The sequence below is a fragment of the Anopheles moucheti genome, chromosome 3 (assembly GCF_943734755.1).
Source record: "Anopheles moucheti chromosome 3, idAnoMoucSN_F20_07, whole genome shotgun sequence".
In the NCBI taxonomy this organism is placed as follows: Eukaryota; Metazoa; Arthropoda; class Insecta; order Diptera; family Culicidae; genus Anopheles; species Anopheles moucheti.
This window is the reverse complement of record NC_069141.1, coordinates 40,688,042-40,713,815: the sequence shown is the minus strand read 5'-3', so window position 1 is coordinate 40,713,815 and position 25,774 is coordinate 40,688,042. Positions and strand designations below refer to the sequence as shown.

General features: G+C 44.0%; 1 pseudogene; it reads right to left on the bottom strand.

Annotated features, from left to right (window-relative positions):
* Positions 1-9,151: 9,151 nt before the first annotated feature.
* LOC128303608 (lachesin-like) overlaps positions 9,152-25,774 on the bottom strand; it is a 40,110-nt pseudogene continuing 23,487 nt past the window's right edge.

The window sequence follows — 25,774 nt, the reverse complement described above, 5'->3', positions numbered from 1 at the left end:
CACAATTGTTTTCAGATTTCCGATACCTGGAGAGCATGTTTTTCAAGAGGTGGGATAAATTTGCGCTGCAGGTGAAATAACCTGCAGCGTGGAATAAATTTGCCCATCACAATTGCATTGCATACTATCAAACCCGTGAGAGCGTTCAGGAATGGTAGTTTATGGAAGATGGATGAAACGGAGAGTATCCTTCATTTCGCTCAAACTTTCCGTCGGCTGGTACGAAATTCCATACAAAACCAGCTGTTTTCAGATTCCCGATACCAGGAAAGCATCCACGGAAGAGGTAGCACCTCGTACAGCAATTTTGGTCGAAAACCGCCGAAATGTATGCAATGTTTAAACACTAACTTTCCCGTTGGTCGTGAAAAATTTCTTCGAAAACTCCAGTGCTGTCAATTAGCCGTCGATTAGCCGTCGATAAGCCGTCAATTAGCCGTCGATAAGCCGTCAATTAGCCGTCGATAAGCCGTCAATTAGCCGTCAATTAGCTATCAATTAGCAGTCGATTAACAGTCAATAAGCCGTCAATAAGCCGTTAACTAGCCATCAATTAGCCGTCAATTAGCCGTCAATAAGCCGTCATCTCCCCCCTCGTGTCACCAACCACCTCGTGTCATCTTCCCCCTCGCATCACCACTCCCTCGTGTCATCTCTAACCTACCACGTGTCACCACCTACCTCCCACGTGTAACCTCCTACCTCCCACGTGTCACCTCCAACCTTTCACGTGTCACCACCCAACTCCCTCGGGTAACCAACCACCTCCCATGGGTCACATTCCACCTCCCACGGGTCACCACCCACCTCCCACGGGTCACCACCCACCTCCCAAGGGTCACCACCCATCACCAACGGCTCACCACCCACCTCCCACGTGTCACAACCCACCACCCACGGGTCACCACCCACCTTCCACGGGTCACCACCCACCTCCCTGGGGTTACCAACCACCTCCCACGTGTTACCACCCACCTCCCACGGGTTCCCACCACCACCCACCTCCCACGGGTAACCACCCACTTCCCACGTGTCACCACCCACCTCCCACAGGTCACCACCCACCTCCCACGGGTCACCACCCACCTCCCACAGGTCACCACTTACCTCCCACGGGTCACCTCGCACCTCCCACGGGTCACCACCCACCTTCCACGGGTCACCACCCACCTCCCACAGGTCACTACCCACCTCCCACGGGTCACCACCCACCACTCAGGAGTCACCACTCACCTCCCACAGGTCACCACCCACCTCCCACGTGTCACCACCCACCTCCCACGGGTCACCACCCAACTCCAACGGCTCACCACCCACCTCCCACGTGTCACAACCCACCACCCACGGGTCATCACCCACCTCCCACGTGTCACCATCCACCTATCACGGGACACCACCCACCTCCCACGGGGCACCACCCACCTCCCACGAGTCACCAACCACCACCCTGTGGTCAACACCCCGCAATTGTCCGCCATCTTGGCCGCTAGCTTGTCCGCCATCTTGTTCGCCATCTTGTCCGCCATCTTGTCCCCCATCTTGTCCGCCATCTTGTCCGCCATCTTGTCCGCCATCTTGTCCGCCATCTTGGCCGCCATCTTGTCCGCCATCTTGTCCGCCATCTTGTCCGCCATCTTGTCCGCCATCTTGTGTCCGCCATCTTGTCCGCCATCTTGTCCGCCATCTTGTCCGCCATCTTGGCTGCCATCTTTTCCGCCATCTTGTGTCCGCCATCTTATCTGCCATCTTGTCCGCCATCTTGTCCGCCATCTTTTCCGCCATCTTTTCCGCCATCTTGTCCGCCATCTTGTCCGCCATTTTGTCCGCCATCTTGTCCGCCATCTTGTCCGCCATCTTGTCCACCATCTTGTGTCTGCCATCTTGTCCGCCATCTTGTCCGCCATCTTGTCTGCCATCTTGTCCGCCATCTTTTCCGCCATCTTTTCCGTCATCTTGTCCGCCATCTTGTCCGCCATCTTGGCCGCCATCTTGGCCGCCATCTTGTCCGCCATCTTGTCCGCCATCTTGTCCGCCATCTTGTCCGCCATCTTGTCCGCCATGTTGTCCGCCATCTTGTCCACCATCTTGTGTCTGCCATCTTGTCCGCCATCTTGGCCGCCATCGTTTCCGCCATCTTGTCCGCCATCTTGTCCGCCATCTTGTCCGCCATCTTTTCCGCCATCTTGTCCGCCATCTTGTCCGCCATCTTGGCCGCCATCTTGTCCGCCATCTTGGCCGCCATCTTGTCCGCCATCTTGTCCGCCATATTGGCCGCCATCTTGTCCACCATCGTGTCCGCCATCTTGTCCGCCATCTTGGCCGCCATCTTGGCCGCCATCTTGTCCGCCATCTTGTCCGCCATCTTGTCCGCCATCTTGTTCGCCATCTTGGCCGCCATCTTGGCCGCCATATTGGCCGCCATCTTGTCCGCCATCTTGTCCGCCATCTTGGCCGCCATCTTGTCCGCCATCTTGTGTCCGCCATCTTGGCCGCCACCTTATCCGCCATCTTGGCCGCCATCTTGTCCGCCATATTGTCCGCCATCTTGTCCGCCATCTTGTGTCTGCCATCTTGTGTCTGCCATCTTGTGTCTGCCATCTTGTCCGCCATCTTGTCCGCCATCTTGTCAGCCATCTTGTCCGCCATCTAGTCCGCCATCTTGTCCGCCATCTTGTCCGCCATATTGGCCGCCATCTTGTCCGCCATCTTGTCCGCCATCTTTTCCGCCATCTTGTCCGCCATCTTGGCCATCATCTTATCCGCCATCTTCGCCGCCATCTTGGCCGCCATCTTGTCCGCCATATTGGCCGCCATCTTGTCCGCCATCTTGTCCGCCATCTTGTCCGCCATCTTGTCCGCCATCTTGTCCGCCATCTTGTCCGCCATCTTGTCCGCCATCTTGGCCGCCATCTTGGCCGCCATCTTGGCCGCCATCTTGTCCGCCATCTTGTCCGCCATCTTGTCCGCCATCTTGGCCGCCATCTTGTCCGCCATCTTGTCCGCCATCTTGTCCGCCATCTTGTCCGCCATCTTGGCTGCCATCTTGGCCGCCATCTTGTGTCCGCCATCTTGTCCGCCATCTTGTCCGCCATCTTGGCCGCCATATTTTCCGCCATCTTGTCCGCCATCTTAACCGCCATCTTGGCCGCCATCTTGTCCGCCATCTTGTCCGCCATCTTGTCTGCCATCTTGTCCGCCATCTTGTCCGCCATCTTGTCCGCCATCTTGGCCGCCATCTTGTCCGCCATCTTGGCCGCCATCTTGTCCGCCATCTTGTCCGCCATCTTGTCCGCCATGTTGTCCGCCATGTTGTCCGCCATCTTGGCCGCCATCTTGTCCGCCATCTTGGCCGCCATCTTGTCCGCCATCTTGTCCGCCATCTTGGCCGCCATCTTGGCCGCCATCTTGTCCGCCATCTTGTCCGCCATCTTGTCCGCCATCTTGTCCGCCATCTTGTCCGCCATCTTGTCCGCCATCTTGTCCGCCATCTTGTCTGCCATCTTGTCCGCCATCTTGGCCGCCATCTTGGCCGCCATCTTGTCCGCCATCTTGTCCGCCATCTTGTCCGCCATCTTGGCCGCCATCTTGTCCGCCATCTTGTCCGCCATCTTGTCCGCCATCTTGTCCGCCATCTTGGCTGCCATCTTGGCCGCCATCTTGTGTCCGCCATCTTGTCCGCCATCTTGTCCGCCATCTTGTCCGCCATCTTGTCCGCCATCTTGTCCGCCATCTTGTCCGCCATCTTGGCCGCCATCTTGGCCGCCATCTTGTCCGCCATCTTGTCCGCCATCTTGTCTGCCATCTTGTCCGCCATCTTGTCCGCCATGTTGTCCGCCATCTTGGCCGCCATCTTGTCCGCCATCTTGGCCGCCATCTTGTCCGCCATCTTGTCCGCCATGTTGTCCGCCATGTTGTCCGCCATCTTGGCCGCCATCTTGTCCGCCATCTTGTCCGCCATCTTGGCCGCCATCTTGGCCGCCATCTTGTCCGCCATCTTGTCCGCCATCTTGTCCGCCATCTTGTCCGCCATCTTGTCCGCCATCTTGTCCGCCAACTTGTCCGCCATCTTGGCTGCCATCTTGGCCGCCATCTTGTGTCCGCCATCTTGTCCGCCATCTTGTCCGCCATCTTGTCCGCCATCTTGTCCGCCATCTTGTCCGCCATCTTGGCCGCCATCTTGGCCGCCATCTTGTCCGCCATCTTGTCCGCCATCTTGTCTGCCATCTTGTCCGCCATTTTGTCCGCCATCTTGTCCGCCATCTTGTCCGCCATCTTGGCCGCCATCTTGGCCGCCATCTTGTCCGCCATCTTGTCCGCCATCTTGTCCGCCATCTTGGCTGCCATCTTGGCCACCATCTTGTGTCCGCCATCTTGTCCGCCATCTTGTCCGCCATCTTGTCCGCCATCTTGTCCGCCATCTTGTCCGCCATCTTGTCCGCCATCTTGGCCGCCATCTTGGCCGCCATCTTGTCCGCCATCTTGTCCGCCATCTTGTCTGCCATCTTGTCCGCCATCTTGTCCGCCATCTTGTCCGCCATCTTGGCCGCCATCTTGTCCGCCATCTTGTCCGCCATCTTGTCCGCCATCTTGTCCGCCATGTTGTCCGCCATGTTGTCCGCCATCTTGGCCGCCATCTTGTCCGCCATCTTGGCCGCCATCTTGTCCGCCATCTTGTCCGCCATCTTGGCCGCCATCTTGGCCGCCATCTTGTCCGCCATCTTGTCCGCCATCTTGTCCGCCATCTTGTCCACCATCTTGTGTCTGCCATCTTGTCCGCCATCTTGTCCGCCATCTTGTCTGCCATCTTGTCCGCCATCTTTTCCGCCATCTTTTCCGTCATTTTGTCCGCCATCTTGTCCGCCATTTTGTCCGCCATCTTGTCCGCCATCTTGTCCGCCATCTTGTCCGCCATCTTGTCCGCCATCTTGTCCGCCATGTTGTCCGCCATCTTGTCCGCCATCTTGTCCACCATCTTGTGTCTGCCATCTTGTCCGCCATCTTGTCCGCCATCATGTCCGCCATCTTGTCCGCCATCTTGTCCGCCATCTTGTCCGCCATCTTGTCCGCCATCTTGGCCGCCATCTTGTCCGCCATCTTGGCCGCCATCTTGTCCGCCATCTTGTCCGCCATCTTGTCCGCCATCTTGTCCGCCATCTTGTCCGCCATCTTGTCCGCCATCTTGTCCGCCATCTTGGCCGCCATCTTGGCCGCCATCTTGTCCGCCTTCTTGGTGGGGGAAGGGGGGAGGGGGATGGAAGATGTTACCTCTTGAACAACATGCTCTCCTGGTATCGGAAATTTGAAAACAGCTGGTTTGTATGAAAAGTTAGTGTATAAACATTGCATACCTTACGGCGGAAAATTGGTTGCAAAGTTAGTGTATAAACATTGCATACCTTACGGCGGAAAATTGGTTGCAAATTTAGTGTATAAACATTGCATACCTTACGGCGCAGTACCAGGAGCTACCTCTTCCGTGGATGCTCTCCTGGTACTATACATTCGAAAACTGGTAGTTTTCGAAGAAATTTTTCAGGACCAACGGGAAAGTTTGTGTTTAAAAATTGCATACCTTTCGGCGGTTTTTGAGCGAAATTGCTGCAAAATTTTACTCGACCAAGGGGAAAGTTAATGTTTAAATATTGCATATCTTTCGGCGGTTTTCGACCAAAATTGCTGTACAAGGTGCTACGTCTTCCGTGGATGCTTTCCTGGTATCGGAAATCTGAAAACAGCTGGTTTAGAATGGAATTTAGTACCAACCGACGGAAAGTTTGAGCGAGGTGAAGGACGCTTTCCGTTTTATTGATCTTCCCTAAATTAGCGTTCGTTCTCACGTGTTTGATAGTATGCAATAGCAATTGTGATGGGCAAATTTGTCCCAAGCTGCAGATGTCACCTCTGGAAAAACATGCTCTCCTGGCATCAGAAATCTGAAAAAAATTGTGTGCGCGGCAACGGTATAGTGGTTTTCGCAGTTACCCAGTTTATTTGGTCATTGGACAAATTTGTCAGCATTTTGTCAACCCTCGTAGCCCTGCACATATTAATGTGAATTTCGATCGCTTACTTGATCTTCGCGTATGAAGTTTGATGCTCCAATTTTAGGTCGGTTGTCCGTGCGTCAAGAAATCCAAGAATTTCTGGGCCGATCTCTTCACTCATTGTGAAGACACTTGCGATCATTTCGTCACGTGTGACTATCCTATGGGTAAATAAAGTAAAAAAAGCCCGAAATGGTAAGTTGCAACATCCTGAGGATGTCGTGCCGATAAAGAAGAAGGAGTTTGAATACACTGCATACTCCTCTTGCGTAGCCGTGTAACCGGGCCGATATAGCTAATCAAATAAAAAAATATCTTACCAAGGATATATAAAATCTAAGGATATTTTTGATCATTTTTCTACCTTTTTAATTAGATTTTGTGCTGTAAATTAACTCTGCTGCTAAATTTCCAAAAATCGCACAATCGGCACAAGTTGTTTGGGGCCCCCAACACGGTGAAGCCCTAGGCGACCGCCTACTCCGCCTACCGTTTGATCCGCCACTGCACCCAAGAAATGAACGACGCGGATGACGGAGTTTACGAAATAATTACTGATGATGTTGCGACGTCTGCAGTAGGAAATAATAGAACATCTGGTAGGACATAAATCTAAAGAGTGGAGGGAACTCCAAAGCGAAGAGTACTCAAGGTGTGATTGAATTCCCTTTAACAGTCATCGTAATTAGTAATCGAAAGAAAATTTGTAGGATCATCATGTATAAGGACTCTTAAAAACCAGGTGGATGAGAGAAAAATCGTCAAAGAACCTGAAAGAATACGAAAGGATAATGGACATTGTCTTGGGATGCAATCCGCAATACACGCTGAACATGTGATATTATAAAAATAACTTCCCAAACACCACCGTTTTGCCGCTTTTGTAAAGCAAAATATATATATTTCAGTTCTGTTTATGTTTCACCGTCGCGTTTAGTTTTGTCCCTTGTCCTGCGTACTTGCTTTCACGCCGCTCCACACAACGATCATTGAGTGTTTGAATTTTCCATTCTGATAACATGTTGTCGTCACTGCACTGTTTTATCGCCACTCAATTTTCTTCTAGCTATGAAACAATATTTTGCAATGTACTATTTAATGCTAGTGCTGCACATGGTTGGTTTTGCCGGTGTGTGTGTGTTTTTTTTTACTTCGTTTACTTCTTGTTTTCTTAACTTATCGCATGCACCCACACCGTGCGTCTACTGAGTATTACGAGTAATTTGTATTCATTTTTGCTTTAGTATATGCGTTCACCGTCCACCTATGGGGTAGGATAGGGGATGCATTGAAATGCTCTAATAAGAAACTAATGTTTAGCTTACAGCATAGTTCGGTAACCATGCACCAATGGAAACTCGTGTTTAGTGTACGTGTTTTTTTGCGTGTGCGTGTTGGTATTTACTTCGTTGATTAGTTAGCTCGCTGTGGCAATGGTTTGCGGTTTGCAAAACTTTGATTTATTGTTTGATTTTGCTTGGGTTTCTCTTCGATTCTCTGCACTGTTGAATTTTGTCTTAATCTTCCAACTTCATGCTAAGATATAAATGCCCATTTACTCTTGTAATTAGCCGTTACGAATAACTGTTTTCTTAGGTTTAGCTCATTTAGCAGTTCATGTAAAACTGTTTTTTTGTGAGTGTGTCATTATCTATTACACTTTTGTTTTGTTTGACTTTTATACAACGGTACAGTTTGATTCTTATCCAACATTAATGCATCGTCATGCGAAATCGGCGTTCGCTTGTACCTACTGCTGGTTTGTTGCATGCTGCTGCATCCAGTAGAGTATCTGCCCAAAAGTATCGTAACGAGTAGCTTATGATTAGGTTTGATTGATTTACGACAACACCCGCCGAAACCACGAATCGTAATTGATGTGTTTGATTTTCATCGACATCCAACTCTTTCATTCAACTGCCCTCATTACCTGCATTTTATCAGTGGTTTTTGTTAATATTTAGTTGTTTTTTTTTTAGCTTCTTCTCAACATCCATACCAACTGAATCGTGTACTATGCTACAAACCAAAGCATCTTGTCGAAGCAGCAATAACTCAATTCTTCTTGTTTTTTTTTTGTTTGTTTGCCCCATTGAATTTTCTCTCAGACACAAAAGCAGTACCACGTATGGGGACGTTTTAGCTTCTAACTACGCTCGTAAAATAAAATCGCAAAGTATGCTCGTAGGTCGTTTGTGCCGCATAAATTCGATCGTTGTGCAATGGAGGAAAGCGACCCCCGGAACGGGAGCCACACACCCCAAATAGAGCCCGTGCAATGGAGGGCGAAGTGAGATCGCAAGATAAAAACACAATTTTATTTGACGACTGTTAAATTTGTTCCTTTGCCCAGCGGCACCCAGAACTCACACAGGGGAGTTAATAAAAGCAAGCAGTAACGTCTGGCAAATCAGCTGCGAAATAATGCCGTATTGGTGAACAAATGGGTCCTTTATGGGGCAACTTTTTCGAACTAAATAAACGATTCCAAGCGGTTTAATTTCCTTACGTCGCAAATGATGCTTGGTTCAAATTTACACTACATACAGATTGTTCGGTGCCGCACTGCGTTGTTTTGCTCTTTCTATTGTAATATAAACCACCAGTGTCTGTTGCAATTTCCTACCCCTTTTTCTAGATTAAGGCATATTTAATGTACATACTAACCAACGATTTGTGCCTGCATTGGGTGTGGTAAGTAGATGCTTTGCTTTCTTGACATTGATCATCTTCCATTTGGTAGAACACAATCTCTAGCTCGACCACAACGGCTCACTCGTTTCTTACTTCAGTTTCGATTCACGCTGGAAGTAGGAGTAACACAACCGGCTGCACTTTGGCATACGCACTTCAAACTTAACTACACACGTAGACGTACGAAACGTTAGGGCACAAAATAAACTGCATAAATCTAGTGCAAAAATGCTGTGGAATACATTATTCTCTGTAGCGCCACTTATACTACTAACTGGCGTATTGCACATAACCACGAGACGATGATACAAATAATTTCCCTAGCTGCACACCGTGTCTGTGGGACGTAACGTAAACAACATCGTAACAAGGCGCACTCACTGCACACCGTGAGACCGATCAACGAAACTGAATGGTGAAAGTCATCGTCACTGGTGTAGCAGGAGCAACATGTGCAAGATTAACGCGAAAAGTGTTGTCCATCGGACGAATGATGATGTAGCTCCTTGGGAAACAAACAAACACAAAATATTACAGGATATCAAGATGACGGTCAAAATGAGATGCGGTATAGAAATGGAACGAAGGGGAGCCTATTGTGTCTAAACTAAACTGCAGCCTTACTTACCATTTACTTCCGAAGATTCATCAACCGATCGGTCGCGGTTCGGACTCGTATCACTGGATTTATGCTCGGAACGATCCAGCTGATTGTAGTCGGACTGGTAGCGAATACCTTTGCGATTCGAAAAGATTCACAAAAAAAGGATAATTATTCCTTTTGCTGAAACTTGCAACGTTCTGCGCTTACCTTTATCAAAATGGTTTATCGTCATCGTAGACAAACCGTAGGGTGACTCATAAACTCGTGTTGATGGTACCGTTGTCGTTATACTTTCTGTGGTCGATGGTGGTATCGTTGTTGGAGGACTCGACGCTATGTTAAAAGAACGTAAAGAAAGAGATTTAAATGTGGTGAAGTTAAGAACATTTTCATGTGATAATCAAAACAAAAATCAAAAGTAAATTCTATAAAGTATTTAAAAAAACAGTCAATTGCAGAAATTGGTTCGATAAGACTGATTTATTTTTGTGTCCATACACGTCAGACACTTATTTCCTTATTCTTCCCTAGAATGCTCTAAAATGAACTTACTTTGCTCGAGGTCGCACATTTATACAAGGTCTATCATATGTTTGATATCGAGCATTAATGAAACACTGTCGTAAACTTTCGACAACCTGCTGCAGTGCGGAATTCACACTCCTAATTGGTAAAATATTAACTATGACATTCAAACCCGTCAAACAGAATCTTTTAATAATGAACTCGTCAAGGTCTTAGACGATTATTGATTTGCCCACTTTGGTGCTCCAGCTTCAGCTTGTGTCAAAAAGATATTGACGTCTTTCGACCGAAAAAAATATTGATAAATGCTATATCAGTGGTGGTTTGGCATCATAAAGTAGCAAAGCGTTTAAGAGCACGGACATTAAACACATTCATGTATCTTGTTGACAATTTATACACATCGAGGAAAATTTTTCCAACAATATACAAATAGCTGGCGATATAATTCACAAATGAGTCAAACACTTGTTAAAGAAACTTATATTCAAATAACGATATTCAATGTGACATTAAATTAACAAAACACTGTTTTAAAATGTTCTTTAGTCACGTCATGGTCCTGAAAAAAAAACAGCAGCAACTATATGTTCAAAACTGTACATACAGCTCTACTACCGTCACCATCCGTCACGGATAGCAAACAGATCGTCATCAACGGGCACGTTTCGAAGGCAAGTTTTGCCAACTCTGTCAACGAGGACGAAGAGCGACAAGACGTGCAAATGAAATCTAGACCAGATAGAAAGGCAACTCTTACTCAAACATTCTGCCATCGTCTCAAGCGTGCACAGTTCGCAAGATTGCGACCAAGCCCGACCGGGCGACGGAGAATCGACTGTCGTCCTAACCGCTGCAATCGTTGGCTTGTTGGCATTGAGCTCTTCATTGCACTGTTGTTATATGTTTCCGTGACAACGGATTGTTCCGGAGCCGTTCCGGAGCGACGGTGTGGGACGGTGGAAGTGTGTGGCAAATTACACACTCGAAAAATATACTACACACTCCCAGATGGCGTGTGAGCTTGTTGTTCTGGACAATAACACCCGGGCTGAACCAGCAGGAAAGTTAAGCTTTGGCTGCCAGTTACTCGGGCATGCTATTTGTACAATGCACTTTCGTTACAGTTACGCTTGAGGAGCGTGCAACAGGTTGCAAACTCTGAAGTGTAACCCAGAGGAGCCATGTGCTGCTTATGTGGTTTATGTATTTGATTATTCCTTTTGCTCTTTAAATCTTCGCACCGTGTACAATGAAATATAGGAATAATTTTTAAAACGTACAACAAAATTTCAAAAAAAAAAAATAGTTAGAAATTAGTCATATTTTTTACTGATATCTTAAACTAACCTAAGAAACCTAACCTAAGAAAATACTTACAGTACAGTCGGATACTCCCATCCGTTTCGCCACGCGGGTTCTTAGCGATGCATTTATAAATCCCGTAGTCACTATGTTGCACTTCTCCTATGTGCAACCGCATCACTGACTTATACGATGGATTGCCGGGAACCGTGTCCGTTCTGGAATATGAAGAAACCCGCAATTGATACGTGACATCTCAGAGTTTAAAAATTTACGATTTAAAAAAAAGAGGAATAATTTAAATTAACATGAACAGTTTGTTTCTAATTCGTTAGTTTTAGACAACTGTTTTGGATTGAAAGTACAAACTATACTGTAATAATTTTCTTTGAGCAATTCATTGATTTAAATAGCATGCAACAACTGTTCTTACTTGTACTTCTGGGAGTCGTGTATCATTTGATCGTTTTCTCGCGTCCAGTAGTTGAGTGAGGTAGGATGAGCTTCTATATTACATTCTAGTGTCACGTTGTAGCCGACCGGAATGCCGACCAGTTGATGAGGTATCCACAGCATCGGTGGAACTGAAATGAGGAAGTTGAAATAGATGCATTTCTTGAAACGTACATCAATCATTCTATAATTTGAATTATATTTCACAAGGACGGCTACCGTGGCATGGTAATTAATGCGATTGTAGACCCAAGTGGGTAAACCCAGTGTTACCGTATATACTCACAATCAACACTGACTTTAATACGCTTCGAAACGCTTGGCGGTACACCGTTGGTTGCTATGCACAAGTATGCTCCCATGTCGTACCGCGACACTCGGGACAGCGTCAGGACATCTCCTTCCCATTCGAGGACTACTGGAAAAATGAGCAAACCGCGATCACGACACGGCAATGAACAGGGAGAAAGTTAACCAATTAGTGGCATTGGTCCGCAGTGGACATTGTGCATCGTTGCACAGACAAGGGCTCTAACACAGGGATGCGTCGCTCAGCGTCGTCTCTCAACTTACCACTGTTGTTGCGAGTGATGGCAATTTTGGTGTTATCGTCTCGCTTCCACTTTATCGATGGCGGTGGACTTCCGGTCGCTTTGCAGCGCAACGTTACGTTGGCACCTTCACGCACGATCACGTCACTGGATGAAACGGAGTCATCGATATTCGGAGGCACTGAAAATGGGGCGAATTGAGCAAAATGGGGAGGTCAAGGTAAAAGTTTGTCCGTAGATCAGATTGCACAAAATGGAATACGTGTGGTTTCAGATCATAAAACTTTCCAGAACCCAACCGGCATTGTGGCACATCGTCCACATCGGGTGGATCACTTTATTGGTAATTTTGGTGATGAAGGTCAATTCGTTGCAGCCGGCAGCATCTTCAATCATCAATACATGACGATGGAGGATGAGCATTTCTGACAGACGTGAAATCTCTTAAATCGTTCAATTACTTTCCAAAGCCTTTTCATTCTGTTAACTTTGCGATTTGCTCGGTCGTCCGTGTGCCTTGGCCAGGCACTAACTTAGGTGTGAAGCTACCCAACAAAAGTGAGAACGGAAGTTGTCTTCGGATTTTCACGCGTTCCATTCGGCGGTTCGGAAATCTCTCTTCCATCCGCTATCGCACGAACGGAGTAAAAATCATATGAACCATGTCGCCGGCAATATCGATCTCATAAATAATGCAAATGATCTCAAATCACTTTTTCTGCCCGTCGGTACCCGTGCTCTAAACATCGACCCGCACGGCAAGTTTTAAAGAGAGTGGAAGCGATGATAATCGGAAAATTCACCGCCCGTTTGGAACATTCAAGCGCACACACCATAAAATACGCATCACGCCCAGGATCGAACGGTTTTTTTGGACGGGGAAATCGAAAGTTTTCTCCAAAGAAAGTAGAAAACATTCGGCTTCGGCCACGTTTCCCTTTCCAGCGTGCGAGCGGCAAGTGCATTATGGTTATTCAAATTGTGAGTGTGATTTCAGTGGATATGACATTTAATTTACGGAAAAAAGTCGTCAATTTTTCACTTCACTAAAAGTGCGGCGAAAAGTTTTGACGTTGCTTATTTTTCGAATTTTCTTTTACGGTGCCCTTTGAAGGAATTGGCATGAGGTTGCCACCACAAGTAAGGGAGGGAGATTTCACAGTCCAAGCTATTTATATACGTTGGAATATTTCGTTTGCCGAAGAAGCGGTATGTAAATTTAGTGTTAAATGTATGTCCCAAATTAAGACTTTTCTTAGTGCTAGCGCAATATTTCGAAGAAACGAAATTCTCGTGAATGAATAAGTAAATGCTTTGCTTCAAAAGGTTTAAGAAGTTTAAGAAGGACGAACATCCGTTTCCTCCATTAACCATTGTTATCATTCCCTGCACAAATATAGCACAAAACGACCATGTAAATCAAACCATTTGCGCCGGTAGTATGAAAGTACAACGCAACCAAAACAGACAAAACAATTTTCTTATTCCGTGTTCGTTTTTAATCAAAACTTATGAAATCATAACAAAAATAATTGCTACCGAACCGAAGACATAACGCCTTGGCGGTCTGACACATTGCCCGTGAAGCAGGCGGGAATATTTGTTCGCTCCAAACGTGGCCATTATTGATTAAAACACCGTCCGGCGGTGTGGGAAACCTTCGGTGCCCAAACTGGAGCAGTAGATTGTCGGACTGTTTTTCACGGAATGAACATTTGTCATGAAGGGTACGAGGGAAATACAGTGCAACGGAACGGAGAAAGCAAACGGGATGCTAGTTAGCATGGATGCAGCTTCTGGGCCGGTTCAATCCATACTATGCAAGATAATGGTAGGAATTGTTTGGAAGATGCTTTAATGTGAAGGAATTTTTGTTTCTTCTTCGTTAGAAGGAGAAATAAATTCCACGAGCTTTTAAAGATGAAAGTTTGAGACAGTGGAATATTCTTAATTCGTTACTGCTAATCAACAGTTCAACAGTGTCTTAAGATCTCGAAAAGAGGTATTCTGTTGTATTTTTTTACTTAAGTCTATTGCAACAATTTTCTTATATAGTATTTTGGTTTTGGTTTTTATCCAAAAAACCGCTTCATCGATTACTTTTAGCATAATTCAGAAATGATGCAATAAAACCAACCATTATTATTTATTCCGATTAAAGTTTCAATTACTACATTGGTAAACCTGCTCAATCGAAAACTATTTCCGGACAAAGGAAATAACACCCCACATGTTCCTGTTGGTAATTTCAATTTTTCGGCAGTTTCCACTCAACACTGGCTTCTGCTCAGAAACGCTATTCGAAATGAACATCATTATGGTATGAGCTACCCATACGTCAGCTTAATCACTGTCGTTTCACGATTGACTCGTCGAGACGTCCTTCCGTGTCGTAATTGAATTAACGTACTGATAAATCGACAGTAAATGACGAATATGATAGGGTTGCTGCTCGTTCGAGCTCATTCGCTTCAGCTGGTGAAACACATGAAGCATGTGGAAAAGCGAACAACATATTACATTATGCCAGGCGTCGACTATTAAATCATATTTCCGTCACTATCGTAACCAAATGTGCTCCTATCAAGCCACACACGTCAGTAATATATCGATCAACCGACTTCATTCGACTACTAATGACACGAGCCTATTCGTTATACAATTGCTCCAATCCTTCCACAGGCTGGCCAGCGGTAGTGGAGAAAAACGGACCACCAACGGTGCAACAGGCGCAGCAGGACGCCACATATGACGGGTGATGAATGGACGATGTGACGCTCGTAGGCAATTAAGTTCATCCCGAAAGCAACGCAACCCATGAGGCATGAATCCCGTTCTGATCCGTTCGCTCGGTTTGTATGCAACAAGTCACAGTCCCGGTTCGTAATTATGGCTCTTTTGGCTGGGACCATGGTGATGGTGGTGGGTTAACTCTGTGGTTGAATGGGCATTCGGACATTTTCCATTCAGCAACGGCAATTGATAAACGAGATGAAGTTTGGTGCATTTAACGAGATGTGATGTAATTAAAAAGTATCGAATATCAATTTGAATGCACCGTAGCTTCATTACCATTCACGAGAACTTACTTTCGAGCTAGCTAACATCATTCGTCCGATGACGATTTGAGAGAAAACATAATGGTACACTGTGCGAAATAATACAAATATAAACCATTTAATAATTGTTCATTGCCATTTGATCGATTTAGTCAGTCACATTTGAATGTTAGACTTTTATCGAAATTATTGTTACTTATTCGAACTATAGGCTGTGATGTCACTGTGATGTGAAAGCACTTAACATTCAGCAACTTTGGCAACTACGATGCAACATGTAATCGTTGTAGAATTATATGCCATAAAGACGACCATGAACAATAGACTGATTTCTATAATTTGCTGACCAGTCTAAAATCTTTGAGATTGTTTAAAAAATCCAAGGCTCAATAAACTTATAATTGTGACCGTGCCTAAACCGTCAGTGTACCATCACCAGAGCGTTAGCTTCAAGTTTTTGTTGCAAGGCAGAATCTACTAAACACGTCATGTTGTCAACGGAAATTTCAATTATATACAAAATTGCGATTCTTTTCTTTTCTGGTTCATTATTTATCGAAAAATTGTTGGCGTATCATTCATCGTATGTTTGGGATTTTACTCTCTGTTGTCAGTTTTGTCGTTATTAACGGCGCTTTTCAAAAACAATCTGACTATGGGTCGTTGTTGCGATTTGGAATTTTTTGGATCGAAGTAACCATAGGAAAAAGTAATATTGTAAGCCGCATGAAAAATAGTTTAAGGAAGCTATGATTTTTTGTTAAAATGGGTATATAAGCGGGAGCAATTGTTGAATAAAGGAGTTTTCGTTAATCGGTTGAAGTAGAAACAGCGAAGAGTGAAGGTTTCTTTTATCAGAGCTCTGGTTTTCGGCACCTTACCCCCTTCTGTCTGAATAGGCTCCCCAAGCATTGGATAAGGAGCAACTAGCGGGAAGGTCTGGTAAGCGGGACGAATCACCACCTCTGCTTCACCGGGAAAACTCCGTTACCGTCGCACTGAGTCTTCAGCAAAAGGATCAGTCCTTCGCGTGGTCTGCCGAAGAAGCTCGGCGTGTAACAGTCGTCGTCGTGGGTTTTCGTCGAAACAAATCTAGATCAAAGGGTGCCCATCAAGATCAGTTTATCAGAATCAGTTTTGTATCATTTTTTTCCGAATGTATGATGCGACGACCCATTGTGGCTATATTGTTTATGACGTCACCTGTATCTGAATTAATTCAGACTAAGTCAAACCATAACACTCATCTATTCACATGTTAATTTAGTTTTTCTCTTACGTGGTCTATTGATTTCAATCAGTTTATCGATTTTTTCGTCTATGCACGAAAAGGTGAAACCTATTCTAATAATTTATTAAATTGAATAGAGAAAATTGATCCATAGCTTCATTGTAGGTAAATTGTAGGAACTTCTGAAAATATTGTCAAAATAAAAGGGTGCTGCTATTCATATTTCACGCAGTGTATTTAAAACTGGCGTACGAAATGCGTGGTATCGACATAAATCAAATGTTTCAATACACACGAAGTTGCGCATACAATTTTATGGAGTATTGGATTTAACGAAATAATTTAAAATGGACGACGAAAGAAAAAATCTTTCAAAAACGTACCACCAAAATTTAATTAAAAACCAATCATTTCTATTCATTACAGTAAGCAACGAAAAAAAACGGAAAGTAATAGTGACGTATCTTACCCACGACATGCAGATAGCCGAACTGTGTTTTTGCCGTCACCGTGTTGATTTGACACATGTACCGGCCCTTGTCCTCCTCCTGGACGTTGGTGATGTGCAGAAACCACGTTTTGTGCTTGTCGTGTTTATCATGGGTGACGCTGATCCGCGGGTTTCGTGTGATGACGTGATTATGCACGGTCAGTATGGCTGACTGTTCGAAGTGCATCCACGCAACCTGTTGAGAACAGTGAAGTAGAATGCAGTGAGAAGAAATTAATTTAACGGCTGTAACGATACGTTTTTTGAACAGAACGTCAGAATGGAATCTTTTTTACTAAAGTAATCAACAAATTTGATTTAAACTCAACCATTTACCGATAGACCGTTTTTGGTGCAAAACTAGTAACCTGAACCGCATAATAGTTGGACGTAGTCAGCTTCCTGCTGCTGAACTCTAGGCAGTTGGCTAATATTTATCGTAAACAATGATCGCTGCAAACATAAATTTCCTCACTTCTGTACCACGTTAAAATGCTCCTAATACAGGGAAAAGGCAGCCAAGGCGTTAAATCACATACGCTCAATGCGGCGCTGGCTCGCCAAGGTTTTCGGTCGTCGGCAAACCCATTCTTGTGTGGATGTTTTGTCCTGCCCAAGCGTCCCGTTCTAAATTGATCGAGTGCAAAATGGTCATTATGAATTCCATGCGGATGAAAAGGGTAACATCCTTCGCTGTGGACTAGTCAGTTTTATGGCTGTTCGAGAGTTCCAGATTACCCGTAAGCTGGCCGGCACTGTTCTGTCCCGGAACCACTGTCTCGACCACTGACAGTGGCGATAAAAGATCGCTGCAGCGGGTTTGTCGTCACGGCAAAATTAGCTCATTGAAAAAGTTTATAAGCAAGGCCGGAGAAAGAAAGGGAGGAAGTTGGAAAATGTTCTTTTAATTGAATACCCAGCGTCAGTGTCCGGTTGCCAGCCTCAAGGAATGACACAACCGTGTAAACATATGCTAGGCTTGGCCTTTAGTCACATGCTCCCCAGTAGGAACAACTGCAATCGAACAGAATCCTAAAAGAGACGGCCTAAAACGGTGTAATTTAAATAAAGCAAACATTACCGGTACTTTCGGTGCTGGGTCCAAGCCAAGTACACCTCCCATGTGCCATGTGCTCTGTAGACAAAGTGAATCTTAAATGGCTGTTGCGGTCGTTTAGAAATATTTTTACTTGTAGTAGAGTCTCTTGAATTTTACAATTATTGATCCAAAATAAATTCCAAAACTTTCAGTTCGCTTTGCAATTTCATGAACTGTCAAACGTGTTTGACAGTTCATGTGGAGCTATAGGAACGTACGGTACGGTGTGGTATGTGGTCAGTTTACTGGATCGTTATAATTCAAAGCAAATCGTGATCGTGCATATAAGATTTCACGTTTAAGCACATCAACATTATGCACACCAATGCCTCGAAGGAATGCTGTCGCCGAGGATAATCGTGGTCACCTACAGCACGGAACTCAAATAACGACAAAATGAATTTTTATGCCCGAAAAAAAATCACTCCGTTTAGCAGCCTTCCGTCACCATTTGAGGCGCACGAGTGGCTACGGGGTTGCTTTTCACGCCACCATAATTAATATGGGGGAGCTTTAAAATTAAACTAATTTCAAACTGAGTCAAGAAAACAGCCATCGTCATTTTCTTCCCATTATCGCTTTTGTGTCGACCTTTATTGTTTACATCGGTAGTGCAAGTGAGTAGTGAGTGGCAAGGGAATTCAGTCGGCATGCCCCAGTGGGTGGAGATGGCCCCCGATGTGCAAAGCTCCTTTTATGGTCGCCCCAAAACCATCGACGAGCATGATGGTCCCCTGTTTTACAAAAGGCAGACAGGCAACCAGGCCAAAGCCAGCTTTCCCTCAGTTGTTTCCCACTTCATCTTTCCCCATTCCCTGCTTTGTGGCTCCCTTCTAATCGTGATTGTTTCACATTGCACCCAGCATTTAAAGGGCCGTGTGGTGTCAACTGAAAGTGACACCCAAAGGGATGCTGTCCTCCTGTCCTGCATGGACAGTGGGAAAATGTTAAAATGTTAGGAGATCAAAATAAGAGAACTCTTGATGTAATCACAGATTGATCCCACTAAAATGTACTACAACCTCAGAGAAAATTGCAATGAAGGGAGTATAATTTAAAAAGTATTTTAGTGTAAACTATTCCTATGAAACCAAATGCAGTAGTAACTTTTTTATTTCTCTAATTTACACTGTTCAGATTGTACACAAAATGAAACTAAACCTTACAATGTGCTCTTTCGGACACGGAAAATGCTGTTTCTGCTGCAGTAAAAAGGTGTCACTAAACGGTTTCGTAATTCGAACACAGGCCCATTGCATGGGTATGAGAAACATGCCTTATCATTCAATCTTGACTCAATTTTTTCGGAATTTTGTCCCATTTTTCTCGCTATTCCATCCGTTTAATATCCGTGGATTTGTATATCTACAGAAAGTGAGTTATTTTTTTATTTGTAGCTAAGATACTAAGCTACAATGTTACAACAAAAAAGGAATAAGACAAGAACATTAGTATAGATAGATTAACTATCGAAAATATCTCCGAAATTGTCTATTTTCGATTAGCTAGTGTAAAATAACAAACAATTTTAACTAAAAATCTGTAGAAGCTTGTCTGAGAGGTACGATTTACCGTAACTATTCATCATTAATTTGAACCTATGCCCAAATAATCCCAGCAACTGTGCTCAAATAATGTTTATTTGCAAAATATTTGTATTCAATTCGGCCACCAATCACACCATGCGGGAACTAATTAAACGTTACCCGCGTCACGTACTGTGCAATGCTCTTCGACAAGACATTGCCCGAGACGATGTGTTCTACTAAAATCAAAACTATTCCGAACAGCTTCGATTCTTCGCTTTCGCTGACCATACATAATTTATGTCACAATCGAACGAACCACCGGTAACGGTACAAGTCGAAGGGCAACCCGAATCGAGCCCTTGAAGTGGTCGATAGTGTGAACGGTATTAGCCCCAAAATCTACCAGCTTGTACCGATACGCTCTGCCATCCTGCATCCTTCGTGCTCTGCAAAAGTTCCTTATCTACTAATCTTACAGAAGCGATGGCGACACGAATACGGCCCAGGCCATACGCTATCCAGACCGTTTCTACCGTTCGTTTGCGGAATTCCTCCATTCAGCAAAAGTAAAACCAAACTGGCCAAAGAAGTTAAATTCAGTGGCATGCTGGTGGTTTTTGAACCAAGCTCAGCTATCTGTAGCGGTCCGGAGCTGCGTTTCTACATTTGCCAGTCCACAGTCATTCGTACAGTACGCTCCCGAGTCCTGGGGGAATCGGTGAAAATCCATTACATCAGTCTAGCCGAAAAGTGTGCTGCAAAAATTTCGTAAACAAACCTATAAATCGTCTCGTCTGCTGATGGTAGTGTTGGGGGCAGAGATGGGAGGAATTTATTCTGGGACGCGGAAATCAGGACAAACCGACACTATCGTCCGAAATTGAGATTTCAGTTGTGTTCGGTCGCATTGGTAGTTGGTAGTGACGCTGCGTGAAAGGTGTGCAAAGAAAAACTAAATTCGACAGAAATTGGAATGTTGATACGCCAAAGAGAATGCTAAAATAGAGGTCAAATATGAGGTGGGACGTTTCAGTTAAATGTTTTTCGGTGCCGTAATATGGAAGATCAAAGTGAGTTTAATGTGAACGCAAAAAGTAGTGAAAGAAATGAAGGAAATTGGTTTTTTGTTCAGTTTTTCATTTTAAAAAGTTAACAGGAATAATTAAAAACCGCACTGAAATGTGTAAAAAGTTTACCAGAACCGCTCGGTAAACATGTTGATCTGAACTTGAAATAAAATTGAAAAAATAAATACCACTTGGAACACTTTGCAATTACAACATTTTCGTTTAAATATTTTGTTTTGTTTTAACTTACCTTGTATGATCCGAGATTTTTCACCGAGCAGGCCAACTTTACATTTCGTCCTGCTGGCACAGTTATGTTTTCTATGACATCCGTAAACTCTGGATCTTCCAGCACGGCTGTAACACAAAACGAAGAGAAAAGAATTACTCCATGATTACTGAATGCGGCATTGACAGTCAGCGGACCTGTAAATAGTAGATGAGCAGTTTGACATGAACGTTAACTTATTGAATATCAACAGGTGTGGTGCCCGTCAGCTAGACGACAGCTTCCGGTAACAAAGTTCATATGACCCACAGCAACCGAAGTGAGCGTCGTTCGTACGGTGTGCTCATTAAAATCGATATAAACCACCCTCCGTGTTTGCTCGGACTGGAAACTAATGCTCGTGCATCGTAGTTTCATTTTCGTTCTGGAAAATATGTTGTCATGGAAACTAATTTACAAGCTCATTTACCATCTAAAAATCTTGTGAATGTGTAACGGTATGTTTTGAATTTTAATTAGCACACTGTACAAAAACAGTGTGAAATTTCTAAATTCTTCCAACAAGAGATTATAGCTTCAGGTTATTACAAAAAAAAACACCTCATTATAGCTATACCATACCGTCAATTCATAAAATTTATCCTTTTTCATGTTATAATTATTTTGCGGGTACCATGGATGCATATGATGTTTGAGGAATTGGCTTTTCGGCTATTCACTCAGGGATGACATTTTAAAAAAATCCCCTTTTCATCATTTCAGTGGCTACTGGCGAATGAACTACTGCTTTCCTTATTCCCGTCACGTGTAATACGTTTTTTTCGGGATCCCTAGAGATGAGTTCAGCAGAAAACACGATGTGACGATGTGTAAGCAGAAGAAGCATGCCAGAGTTAAAACCAGAAGGTTGACTTTAACAGAAAAGTTCCACTTCAGGTTTAGGTTTTGTTTTTCAGCGACAGGTTTGACTCGAATGATGATAAATTGCAATGAGTAGATTTTGCTCACCTGAAAATATGGCTGACAAATATCTTGATATATATTTATTTAAGCAATTAAGAAATACATTAACAATATACTATAATCTGTAATTCAATAACTTTCGTGGAAGATAGTTAAAATTTTTTAAAAAGTAATCCCAAATGCAAGCAGCAAGCTTTTAAAACAATCAATTCTTTGCCCATATCAGAACGATGGTAGACTTGCCCCGCCCTGTGGAATATCTTTAATTTATCCTTTCGAACAGTGGATACCGTCTACGAATACTAATCTATCAAATCAGGTCTTAGAGTGGTCCACCAAAAACTCATCGGTTCGCTTTGTCTGTATTTCACCACGAACGACAATTTTCCGCAACGATTCCAGACTACGGTAGATTGCTTCCCCAAAAGTTCACTTTCAATCGCAACCGATAATGTCCGCCATATCTAGCGGAGCCTTAGAGCGAAAGCGAACAACTTCTCCGACGGTGAAAACTGTCCCATTCGGACGGAGGTCCTCTCGCTACGATCGGAACGATCAGGACACAATCCGTGGCACGTAATCGTATGGATGGCATGGATGGTGAATGAAAGGATACAATTGTAATTCAATTAAGGTTGATACTGAAATGGTGATTCAACCTAATTTCGTTTCTTCTCTGCTTTTTAGACGCAAGAGCGCAGTTCCCATATCTCCACGGTCTTCGGTCTAGCGACAGAAAGGAGAATAAGAAATGTTACATACATCCGCAACATACGGAATGGATCCTTTTAGGTGTGGTGCATTCTTCCCACTGTTTGCGCCGAAGAACAACGGTTCCGTGGAGTGTATTTATCTATTGCTCCACACTGTTCAAGTCCGCAGGGCATGGGCTACGTATATTCTTTTAATATTCCGGAAATGTCGACAGCCAAAGTAAATAAAATTAAAGGCTACACTCGTTGGGAGCCGTTGCTGTCGCGTTCAATTCTGTGGCGGCCATCCGATTGTGCCGTCCGAATGCAGGGTATGCGGCACCAGACATAACCTTTATCTCTTCCATTCGCTTTCTGTGGAACGCGTTTGGCGTTCCAGCCTTGGCATGCGGTGATGTGTATAGGTTCGGCCGGATGGGGTTACTCACTCCTTGTTCGCCAAAGGAGCCTAATGAAGTCGATGAGTTCAAGATTGTTTTAACGAGCATTGAATTCAACCGTAGAACCGACCCATTCGAAAACTTTTCCCGCTTCGCCGTGATATAAAGCGAAGGGAACGGTTCTTCGTGAAAGAACGATTGTCCTCTATCATTAAGAAGATCATGATTAAAATTTTTATCGCCAGTGAGGGGTTTTTTGAGAAAATATTTTGTAGTAGCAGAGTTTAGGATTAATTTAAAATGGTTTAAATAAAAAAAAGATCTTCTCTTTCAATCAAAGTTCAAAAAGTATTGTAAGAAATACTAACCACTAAGTTTCTTAAATGTAATTTTATTTTTTTAACAATTTATCAATGTTCAATTACTAATGGGTGAATAATTATGGGAACAGTATGGAAACCGTCAGGTGCACAAAAAATATTATTTGATGCCATCTTTTAACATGGTAATAAAACCAATTAGCAGAATTTAAATACCTTAAAGATAATTTCGTCTTTCATCATCATTATGCGAAAATCAATTTTTGATTACCATTAATATAACCTTACTTTACCTTGTTACACATTGACAAAAAAGTGTGTAAACTGCTGGTGTTCTGTCTTCGATCAGCCGATCAAATGCCGTTACAACAATAGACTTAGTTCACACATGGAAAAGGATGATGACACATGCCCGGAACAATCTCGAAAACATCCGGCTTCGCACAAAGTGTAGGCGGTGCAGCGGTCTTGCGAATGCCAAGGCGGAGAAGCATATTTTTCTAAATTAAGTACGCATGAAATACTTTTCCCATTCTTTTCGGGTTCCCATCAAGGACCAAGACTCTTCTGCATACGATTTACTCGAAGCTTTTTCAATAAACATAAACTTTTTGTTCATGTCGGTGCCATGCAGCGAAAGACAACCATAGACAGTTGGTATCAAAGTTGGAAGAGGAATATAGAGAATGGTAAAAAAACGACATATAACGCAAAGTATATTCAGGAAAACAACTCCCCGTAACCACATTTACCACAAAAACAGTCGTACAGAGCATCTACGAAGAAAAGAAAGAACGTGAGGTCAGAATGAAAAAAAATAACCAACACGTATATGCTGTGGAAAAGTTTGCACTTTAGTGCACTGTTGTAGTATACGAATCTCTTTTATCTTGTGTGCTCCATTCATTCTCATGATATTTTTTTCCGCCTTGCTTAAGGATTGTTCCAACAGATCAGCTTAGAAGACCTTCTGCACCGCGTTCGTTGCATGGATGCATTTGTGTGTTCGGTGGCAAACCGGGCGAAGAAGGTACACGCGTTTCGGGGTGGAATTTGTCAGCTAGTTGTTTGTTGGCACCCTTGTTGATACCTTAGTACCAATGTGGAACGAATCGGTAGAACTTAAAACGCCCCATCGTTAGCGCAGGAGTCAGTGCTGAGTGTAGCATTTGGTGTGCCATAAAGTTAGTGAGTAATGTTTCAATTGCTTTAGAATCGAGCAGTAAGCCACGTGAAATGCAATTGTTTCATGCGCTTATCTAACTCTGATTACGTGGAAGAATTTCAATTTATGTATTGAGGGATGGATCGTACAAATTTTTACATTTTACATACAGGTTCTGGGATCGTGACGTGGCCAGCTATACACTAAACGCATCAGATTAATGCATGCCTATTAATTGGCCAGGTTGGAGCTACTTATAATTTAGAATAAGTACACTTCAAACTCTAAACGTTATACGCTATACGTCGTAAAGCACACGTTTCATAAATTATAATTCTTTTTTTTTTGTACCGCCACACCTGTCCATATTGCGAATATTTACATTTATTCATTTTCCGCCTATTTGCTTTCCTTTTCACGGAACATAATAAAATTCACACAGAGCAACGAAAAGGGATTTGCCTCAAAGGCGCGTACGTTCGGTTGGTAGGACCTAACGTTACCTTTCAGTAGGGTCATATTTTGTGAAGGTATGCTTGTCTTCCGTTTTCTCACATGCCTTTTCACACATACATGTTTGCAAGGGTTGCACACCAACAGAAGGGTGACGCAGGGTAGAGGAAAGCAAAAGATTTATGCAGACGTTCGTGCCACCGCAAGCGGAAAGAGAGTAAGTTTGCTAGTAGATTGAAAAATCCTTTCCCAAAAAGCCAAAACCAAACACAAATGGCCTGTGCGGGGAAAAACGCTACTTCACAAAATCAAATAGACACTCGGGAGCACTCGGGAAACATAACCCGAATCGTATGCTTTTTTTTCTCTCGCCAGATTCGTTCACGTTGGCGTACTCAGTGAGCCAACTTTGACCAAAGGATGAAGGGGTTGTATGAAAGGAAGTTAGCAAAAAACGCAACACTGTACGTAAGTCCCAACTGCTCTATGCATTATGATTTTTACGTACTCGCCATTTCCATATTTCGATTTCCTGCTGTCAAACGATGTCAAAAGTATGTTTCCGCCAAACAATGTACCGCGGTGCATATGTGACAATGGAGGCTTGGGTGGGTGGAACTAAAAAAAAATGCCAGTACTTCTAAAAAAAAACCTCTACAATCGGCCGCCGGCATGCCGAAGTACGCAATGTCACCGTCACCGACGAAACATAAAGTCAATGGCATAGGAGATATTGATTGATTTCGTTAAAAGCATCGGGAAGCACACGAAAGCAATTTTTATGGGAAAGATTATTGTTGTCGTGGTACATTCGCCGAAATGTAGATCTTTTGAATATCCACTAGCCACTAACTTGATTGATGGTTCGTCATTTGGCTGAGTAGTACGATTTGTGAAATC